General features: G+C 36.8%; 1 non-coding gene across 1 annotated transcript; it reads left to right on the top strand.

Annotated features, from left to right (window-relative positions):
* The first annotated feature begins 9,115 nt into the window (after positions 1–9,115).
* TRNAT-CGU (transfer RNA threonine (anticodon CGU)) lies at positions 9,116–9,188 on the top strand. Its single transcript has one exon. It is a non-coding gene; the product is annotated as a tRNA-Thr (tRNA).
* The last annotated feature ends 452 nt before the right edge of the window (positions 9,189–9,640 follow it).

The following is a 9,640-nucleotide window of genomic DNA, read 5'->3' as shown; positions in this document are numbered from 1 at the left end:
TATAACTCTTTTTGCTCACAACTGATCACTTCTATTTTCTTCCCTGCTTGAACTTTCTTATCAGAGTCACTTTTTTGACTAGAAACTTTGTTCACCTGCTCTTTTGATCTGTTCACAAATTTGAATTTTATTCCCTCATTTTCATTAGGCCAATTATCACCTTTTCTTGTTAATTTCTTCTTTGGTTCAGATGTGTTGCACTCTGCTTTCCAAGCACTTTTTCTAAAATGTCTTATTTCGGAATCTTCATCACTTTCATTTAAACCTGTTTCTGATACTTCAATTCTAAATCTAGGCTCTTCTTTACTCGGCAGTTTCACTCTGTTAGGAACATCATCCTTATAGCTGGTACTCGGAACTTCGTCTTTTTCTTCTTGTACAATAACTTCCAACTTCCCAGTTTCAGGAATTCCGTTCCTGCCTTCGGAGTTTCCAATCTGCTTTTCAATACTCTCCTGATTTTGAATTTCCACTTGATCAGACTCTTCTGCTTCTTTTTCCAGCAGATTTTCTTCATCTTCTGAGTCAAGTATCACAATATCTTCAGTATCTTCATTCAATGCCTTATTCGCAATTGAATTTTCCAGATGTCGACCTTCTTGTCGATCTTCAGGATCTGGATTTCTTTCAGGTTCTTCTTCAGAATCTGAATCAGTTGTAGTGTTACCTTCGTCAGGATTTTCAGGTGTTGGCACACGAATGGTGTGACTAGCGTGAATCCACCTTTTCAATCCTTTGCACTTTACTGCATTTGTTGTGACATGAATCACCTGTCTTGCTTTTTGCCACCTGGGTACCAGACAATTTCTTCTCCGATGTATTTTTGTCCTCACCCAGTCTCCTGGTAACAGATCATGAGCTTTTTCTTTGTCTCTTGCAATTATATCAGTTCCCACCTGGTGGAACACAGAAGTCACTACGTCAGAAAGGTTTTTACAGTATTCCAAAATGACACTATCATTTATACTCATTAGCTTTCCAACAGGTACAAATGCTTGTCTCATGACTCTACCCATGACAATGTCATGAGGACTCAGACCTGTCTTTTTATCAGGGGTACTTCTCAAAGACTTCAAAACAAGTGGAAGTGCGTCAGTCCACTTTACTCCTGTAGCTAAACACATTTTTGCAATTCTATTCTTGATAGTACCATGTATTTGCTCAACAACACCTGATGCTTCTGGTCTGTAGGCACAGTGCAGCTTCTGTTTTATGTTCAATGCTTCACAAATCATTTGTAATAGTCTGTTCTCAAAATGTGTGCCTCGGTCAGTTTCCACAGTCACTGGAAAACCGTACCATGGTATGATCTCCCTTAAAAGCAATTTTGCAACAGTAACTGAATCATTGTGACGTGTTGGAAATGCTTCCACCCATCTTGAAAAAAGACAAACTATCACAAGAACGTACCTCAACTTATTGTGGAGTGGCATGTCAATGAAATCCATTTGTAACCTGGTAAAAGGACCACCCTCCCGTCCTATGGTTCCCATGCTCACAACAGTTTTTCTGTTTGGATTCATTTGTTGACAGACTAAGCATCTCTGACAAAATGATTCTGCAATTATTCTGAACTTTGGGTTGAATCATGTCTGCCTAAATAACCTGATCATGGAATCTCTTCCAATATGTCCTGGACCATGATACATTCGAGCCATGTCAGCAATCATGCAATTTGGGATTACAGGTCTGTCGTCTTTATAAACCCAAATTTCATCTTCCTCTCGCTGTGTGCAACCTGCTCTTAACCATGAATTTTTTTCCTCATCATCCCCTTCATCTTGCAAATCTTTAACTCCTTGCCATGTCTCAACTACAGATGTTAGCATAAGTGAATTCAAAACATGTTCATTGATCTTTTCCCGATTGATTGAATAATTGTTTATTGCACAGTGTTTTGCGATCTCATCTGCATAGGCATTTCCTTTTGTTATATAATCATTGCCTCTTTTATGAGCTGTACATTTCACGACAGCACTTTTCTCTGGTAACTGAATGCCATCGATCAAACTGTTGATCAATTTCGCATTTCTTACTGGTGATCCCACAGAAGTTAAATAACCTCTTTGAGACCAGAGCTGACCATAGTCATGGACTACGCCATACCCATACTGACTATCAGTCACTATGGTAATTCTTATTCCCTTTGCTCTTTCACACGCACAAATCAAAGCAATCAATTCTGCTACTTGAGCTGAACGAATTCCTTCGAGACATGAGGCTTCGACCACATCTGCAACTGTGCAAACAGAATATGCTGCTCTCAGAATACCTTCATCCGTTCTCAAACATGATCCATCAAAAAAGTAAACAAAATCTGACTCTGGCAATGGAACATCTTTGATGTCCTGCCTGGGTTTAGTACAATATTCTAAAACATCCAAGCATTTGTGATCAATGTCGTTTTCATTTCTGATCTCTGTTATAGTTCCATCAGGCAACAATGTAGAAGGATTTAAATTCACACACCTCGCTATTGAGACATTATCTGATCCCAGAATAATTTTTTCATATTTTGTCAATCTGTTACTTGTCAAATGCTGTGTTTTGCTTCTAGTAAGAAGAATGTCAACAGAATGGGGTACATAAACTTTTACAGGAAATCCCATTATGATTCCTTCACTCTGTTCAAGGCTTACACTTGTTGCAGCCACTGTTTTTAAGCAGCCAGGTAATGCTTTTGCAACAGGATCAAGAACAGCTGAGATATAGGCAATTGGCTTTCTCAGTTTTCCGTGTCTCTGAATTAGAACTGACAATGCACATCCTTCTCTTTCACTACAATTCAACTCAAATTCTTTATCATAATCTGGCATACCCAAAGCAGGTGCTTCACACAAACTTCTTTTTAACTGCTCAAAAGCTTCTAACTCAGTTTGTGTTAAAATAATTGGGTCTTTTATGTCTGCTTTTGACAGTCTCTGAAGTGGTTTTGCAATTACTGAAAATCCACTAATCCATTGACGACAGTAACCAACCATTCCTAGAAACATTCTGACTTATTTTAATTCTTTCAATTGTTACCTGTCTGATTCCTTTTGCAATCCTGTGACCAAGATATTTGACTTCTTGTTTGCAAAACTGTAATTTTGCAGGAGACACTTTATGTCCTTCATCTGCCGGATGATTCAAAAGAGTAATGGTATCAGTAACACAGTTATCTCGTGTTTTTCCAGCTACTAGCAGATCATCTATGTATTGAACCAATGTTGACTTTCCAGGTAAGTCTAGATTTTGTAATGATTTCTTTAGCAGCTGATTAAAGATAGATGGACTCTCTGTATACCCTTGAGGGATACGACACCATGCTAGGATGCGATCCTGGAACCTGAACGCAAAAATGTGTTGGCTATCTGGATGCAATGGAACATTGAAGAACGCATTGCAGAGATCAATGACTGTATACCATTCTGCATCATGCGGAATCTGATAAAGAATTACCGCAGGGTTAGGGACAACTGGGCAACATGGAACAACTATTTGATTAACCTTTCTCAGGTCTTGAACAATTCTGTAAGTTCCATTTGGCTTTTTGATACCCATAATCGGTGAATTACATGGACTACTTTCAATTTCCTTTAACACACCTTGTTTTATGAATTTCTCAATTACAGGTATAACACCTTCAATAGTTTCTGCTTTCATTTTATACTGCAGAATGTTTGGAAAATCTACTCCTTGTTTTACTGTAATTTTAACTGGATCCACATTTTTCATCAAACCCATTTCGCTTCCACTAAGATCCCAAATTATAGCATTAACTGTCTCTTTTAATTCTTCTGGAAGATTTTCCTTATCAAATACAGGAAATAATTTGCTTTCCTCTGCTTCAACCATTAACATTGTAAATTTGTAAAGCCCATCTTCTTCTAAAGTTTGAAGCTCAATACCATCCGGTGAGCAGTATATTTTGCAATTCATCTTGCACAATATATCTCTTCCTAACAGATTTACAGGACTGCTGTTACAAACCACAAATCTATGTTTATCTTTAAATTTACCAATTTCAACATTCACAGGATCTGTTAAATCTGTTTTAATTTGTTGATTAGCTAAGCCAACTACTTGGATGGTGTCCCCGGAGAGAGGCAGGTTTTCTATTTCCACTGATCTAACAGTAGAACGGGTAGCACCTGTGTCCACAAGAAAAGTGATTTCTACATCATTCACTTTACCATTAACAAATGGACCAGATCGGTCTACCTCAAGAGTGGCTCCAAGCACACACTCTTCCTCCTCTCTCAGGCACCGTCATAAGTAATCCTCAGAATCACTCCCTCCACTTTCATTCAACAAGTATTGTTGAGAAACATTTTGCACATTCACTCTTTGCGATCTGTTTACCTGATCAACGCCACAGAATCCCGTCTCTGAATTGCATCTCTGCACATTCACACAATTTGGAAGTGGTGGTTGTGGAATCTCTCTTCTGATTCACTACCTGTCGCTGTAGCGGTTGCTGTAGCTGTTGCTGTAGCTGTTGCTGTAGCTGTTGCTGCAGATTTATCTCATTCTGCATCTGTGGGTTTAATGATGCATATTTAAAATTTCTGGGCGGATTTTTACATTCGCGCTTCCAGTGCCCAATTTCGCCACAATTAAAACATGGGAGTTTTTGTTTCAACTCCTCAATATTCACATTAAATTTTGGTTTATTATAATTGCCTTTAAATTTGCCTTGATTCTGATTAACATTTTTGTTTTCCGAATTTGCAATTTGTTGTTCAGCTACTTTCACTTGTGCCCACATGGCTTTTTCCTTTAGCTTCTTTTGCTTCATCAATCTCATCACTACAATATTTTCCCTTTCTCAAAATGTCATCAACTGAGAGTGATTGCCAACCAACTATTCCGTTTCTAATCATATCACCAATTTCAGGTCTCAAACCATAAACAAACCTGTATAAGAAGTGGCTCATGTCCTTTTCACTTAATTTTTCATAGCCACTGTACTGTTTAAAGACCAACAGTAACCTTTCATAAAATGAATGTACGGATTCTTTTGGTTCCTGATTTGTTCTGTCTATTTTAACCCAATCAACTTCTTTCGGGGGAATCTTGTTTTTCAACCAATACATTACTTTATCATATAACTCCATAACATCTGACGATGGTGCACCTGTTACACTTTCTCGTGCAGGTTCTACTTTTGGCCAACTTACAGAAACTTTACATTCTGTCCATAGAGCTGATGGGGCAACAATGTCAAAGAATCCATCAAGATCAATCCACAGAACCTTAGAAACTTTGATGAATCTATCCACCTGTCGATACCATTCTACAGGCTTTTCCCTCAACCAAGAGAAATCATTAGTGAATAATAAAATGTCCTGTCTTGACCAAGGGACATGCACATATCCACCTCCTGCTATTTCTACCATTGGAAACTGATTTGCAACGTCACCCCTTTCTCTACTTTCTTCCTCTCTTTTCTTTGTCCATTTTACTCACCATTTACTTAAATCTCCTAATCTCTTTAAATACACAATTAATTCTTTTATATGAATTATTCTTCCATTGGTATTCATGCTTTCAATGTCTTTTTCTGAGAAATCTACTCTGTAACTCTTTCCCAAATTCTTCTGTCTACTCAAATCAATCTCCAATTCAACAGCTAATGCTTCTAATTGATCATACTTTGTTTTTGTTTTCCATTGTATACTTTTGCAAATAAACAATAATTCATCTTCCTGATAATGCTTCAAATTGTCAGGTCCAATTGTGTCAATAATTAATTCCTCCAAATCTGCTTTTAATTTTGCAACATCAAGTAATTTAGTTTCCTGAGTCTTTGGGGTATGCGTTAAATCTATTTTATTTATGCTCTTTTCAGGTGACTCAGCATCAGATTCTGCACCAGTTGGTGTTTTGCATAATGGACTTTGATTAAATGTTAAATCAGGCATCATCATTGTTCTATCTCTGTGAATTTCTGACAAATCTGAATAACATTTTTCAGACACTTTCTGAATTTCTGCATTTAATGGAATAGTTAAAGCTGAATGTCTAATTTCTCTTTGATCAAATACTGGTTGAACAGGACCAATTGTTACTGGAACTGTTACCGCTACCATGCGTTTAGTTAACTGTTGTATTAATTCTTCTTTTGCTCGTAAATATTCTGAAGATTTTGATATTTCCCCAAAACCTTCTGTTCTTATTACCTTTTTGGGATTCACATCTCTGCGAACTGGAGTTTAAGCATGAATTCTATTTTCACCAGATATGCTAGAATAAGTTCTTGTTACTATTCTTTCAGGAGTATTCGCATTGTTTGGGTATAATCTAGGAGATGCTTCATTAATAATTTCTCTTGGAGGTGCACTTGTGGTAGTTCCTGAAGGAACCATCGGAGAAAACCATGTACAGGCTGGTTGATAAGGAGGAGGCTTTTTCTGATTTGTTATTAAAATCTCTTCTAAAACAGAATCTTCTAAATCACTTTCTTCAGCATTATTATTTTTCTTTTGGGTATTCTTTTGACCTTGTACTTTAGTAACCATCTCTCTTACTGGGTACAAACCATCACACATGTCCGCTTGTCTCCAACGACGCATTCTATCTTCATGAGTTTCCCTATTAATGTCTAACTTTGGGCCTCTTGTTAAACCACTGTTTTCTCGTGCTAGTTCAAACATCTCATCCTCCCATTCAACTAATGCTTCAAATTGAGTAGGTCTAGGCTTTGGCACAAGAGCCATCATTTTTTCTCTCAAGTTTTTCAAAACCCTCATATTAAATGATCCATCTTCCGGCCATGCTAGTACACCATCATCTTTGGTATAATCCATCCAATTATCAAACCAAAGGCAAGTATGATAACCATATTCACCTTCCATATAGGCTGCAGGTGTTTTGTACTTATGAAGTAACTTTCCACCTCGCGTTTCAATTTTCTTATTAGGTGTAAATATATTTTTCAATTTCTGAAGCCATGAAAGCTTCTTTTACTCTTTCTTATAGTAATAACTCATGTTTTTAGTCAAATCCGCTTATTTCTAAATCATCGTAAGTATTTTCTTGTTGTTCCGCAAACCCAACCAATCCGTGCGCGAAACACACCAACAAGCCAATCAGGTTAAGTACGTCACCACCTTGCTCAACCAATAGAAATAATGCTTTCAGGATAAGTCAATCAGCTGTCAGCTCGTCCTAGTCACATGAGCCAATCAGTGCGCTCGCTGTGACGTATGCTAGCCAATCATAGCGCGGACCCTTGTGACGTACACTGCCGCTGCAGCTTCTTGTTTCTCACTCCTTGAGCTTATCCCTCCTTCACAAAATATTTTCACAGCGCCATTTTAAACAAAACTTTTTCAATGAATTTCAATTAGTAACTCCAGAAAAACAAACCATTTGTCTATTTCGCTAAAATAAAGTGATAGCTTTTACAGTCATACAAGTATTCTTTGCATGGAATAGATGACGCTATTCTCACAGAATATTCATTCGTTGATAAAGTAAGACTACTCTACCCTTCTAACAGGTAATAACAAATTTGTTTCTCTCTGAACGCACATGAAGTGACAATTCAAAGTTTAACTCGAATGTCATTTAATAAAACAGCCGCATTTAATATTGACAAAGACAATAGACAAGGTTAGTTTATTATTTTCCACAAACTTGCAGTTTGCAACATAAAGCACATAGATTAATCCCCTGTGTCGTGTAATGCATTTTTAAACTAGGTTGACAAGTACAATTCACTCACAAGCTTATTAATATGATTATATTATGGAAGTTTAACTTCGCGAGTCAGAACAAAATATCATTCTAAACCTCGCTCCATCAGACTCAAGTGGGTGCTGTGGCTTAGCTGATTAAAGCGCCTGCCTAGTAAACAGGAGATCCTGAGTTCAAGTCTCGGCAGTGCCTTGTTTTTCTCTTTGATATATAACACATCATTTTCATTAGGTCTTATTCTGATACAATTAAAATATAAAAGTCTGATTCATCTTAGTGTTGAACATATCATCTTAGACCTCATAAAAATGAAAGTATTTTCAAGATTATAGAGTAAATACAGTTATTGCTAAATAAAAAAAGACATATCTGTGAGAAAGACGTAGATGACATTTCTACCTAGATTTGATCAATATTAATGCCTTCATGAAAAAAAAAATGTAATGTATTCTAGAAATGAAATTGGGTTTTATAAGAGTACCTGTTTATTAAAACCTATTAATACTTGTCTAGTGATTGAGTATATTTTTGTGTTTAAGATTACAATGCATATAAAGAAGAATTATAGTAGGAAACAAATTTTCATCATCAACAATACATTTTTTATGCATATTTTACTATTATCGTTGGTTCAGTGGCTTAGTGGTTAAAGTGCCTGTCTCATAAACAGGAAATCCTGAGTTTAATTCTCAGCAGCACGTAACTGTTTTTCCATGCTTTAGAAATAATTTTCATCAACCAAGTGCTGAATACAATTTAAGAATACACATCTGATTCTATGAACTTTAGAATAAGTAATCTTAAAATTAAATAACATACTTGGTATTTTGAAGATATTTGTAGGAATGCATTGACTGAAATAGCAAAAAGAAAATGACAAAGAACACTATAAAGAAAAGTGTTTCAAAGTTAAGACTCAAGGGGGTGCTATGGCTTAGCTGGTTAAAGCTCCTGTCTAGTAAACTGGAGATCCTGAGTTCAACTCTCAGCAGCGCCTTGCTTTTCTCATTGTTATATAACAAATCATTTTCATTAGGTCTTATTCTGATACAACTAAAATATAAAAGTCTGATTCATCTTACTGTTGAACAGATCATCTTAAACCTCATAAGAACCCAAGTATTTTCAAGAATATAGAGTGAATACTGTTATTGCAAAATAAAAAAAGACATGTCTATGAGAAAGATGTAGATGACACTACTACCTAGATTTGAGCAATATTAATGCCTTCATGAAAAAAAATGGTAAAGTATTCAAGAAATGAATTTGGTTATATAAGAGTACCTGTTTATTAAAACATATTATTACTTGTTTAGCGATAGAGTATCCTTTTGTGTTTAAGATTACAATACATATAAAGAAGAATTTATAGCAGGAAACAAATTTTCATCATCAACAATAAATTATTTATGTATTTTGTATCATTGATGTTGGTGCTGTGGCTTAGTGGTTAAAGCACCTGTCTCGTAATCAGGTAATTCTGAGTTCAAATCTCAGCAGCACCTAAATGTTTTCTCTAACTGTGTGTGCAAAATCCGTTCCGTTTGCTGAATTTGCGGATTTTTGACAATTTCGCGGTTGCGAATCCCGCAAAAATCCTTAAATTCGCAAACTGGCGGATTTTTTTGCTTGGTCGCGCTTGAAAAATACAATATCGCGCGCCCGGCGTTGACTTACCGTGATTCTGTGTTTGCCGAGTTGTTTTCTCCCGATTTGCGTGTGCTGAGCCATTTTGGATCTTGCTGCGTGATCGCGCAAGAGTTTTTCGACCACGATTACGTCATCGCGTCCCACCATCTTGCACAGCGAGAGTTTGACAACGCGAGTAAGTCATAAGGGCCCGCGGTCACGCATCGCGTCAGTAAACAATTGGGAACGCGTTGATGCGGAATGCAGCTGACTTCCGGCGGGAGTTGAAGAGCTCACTTTCCCGAACTTGTAAAAATTGCAATTCTGC

This window comes from Lissotriton helveticus, chromosome 12 (genome assembly GCF_964261635.1).
Source record: "Lissotriton helveticus chromosome 12, aLisHel1.1, whole genome shotgun sequence".
NCBI lineage: Eukaryota > Metazoa > Chordata > Amphibia > Caudata > Salamandridae > Lissotriton > Lissotriton helveticus.
Note: the sequence above shows the minus strand (reverse complement) of the source record. Positions and strands in the feature narration are given on the sequence as shown.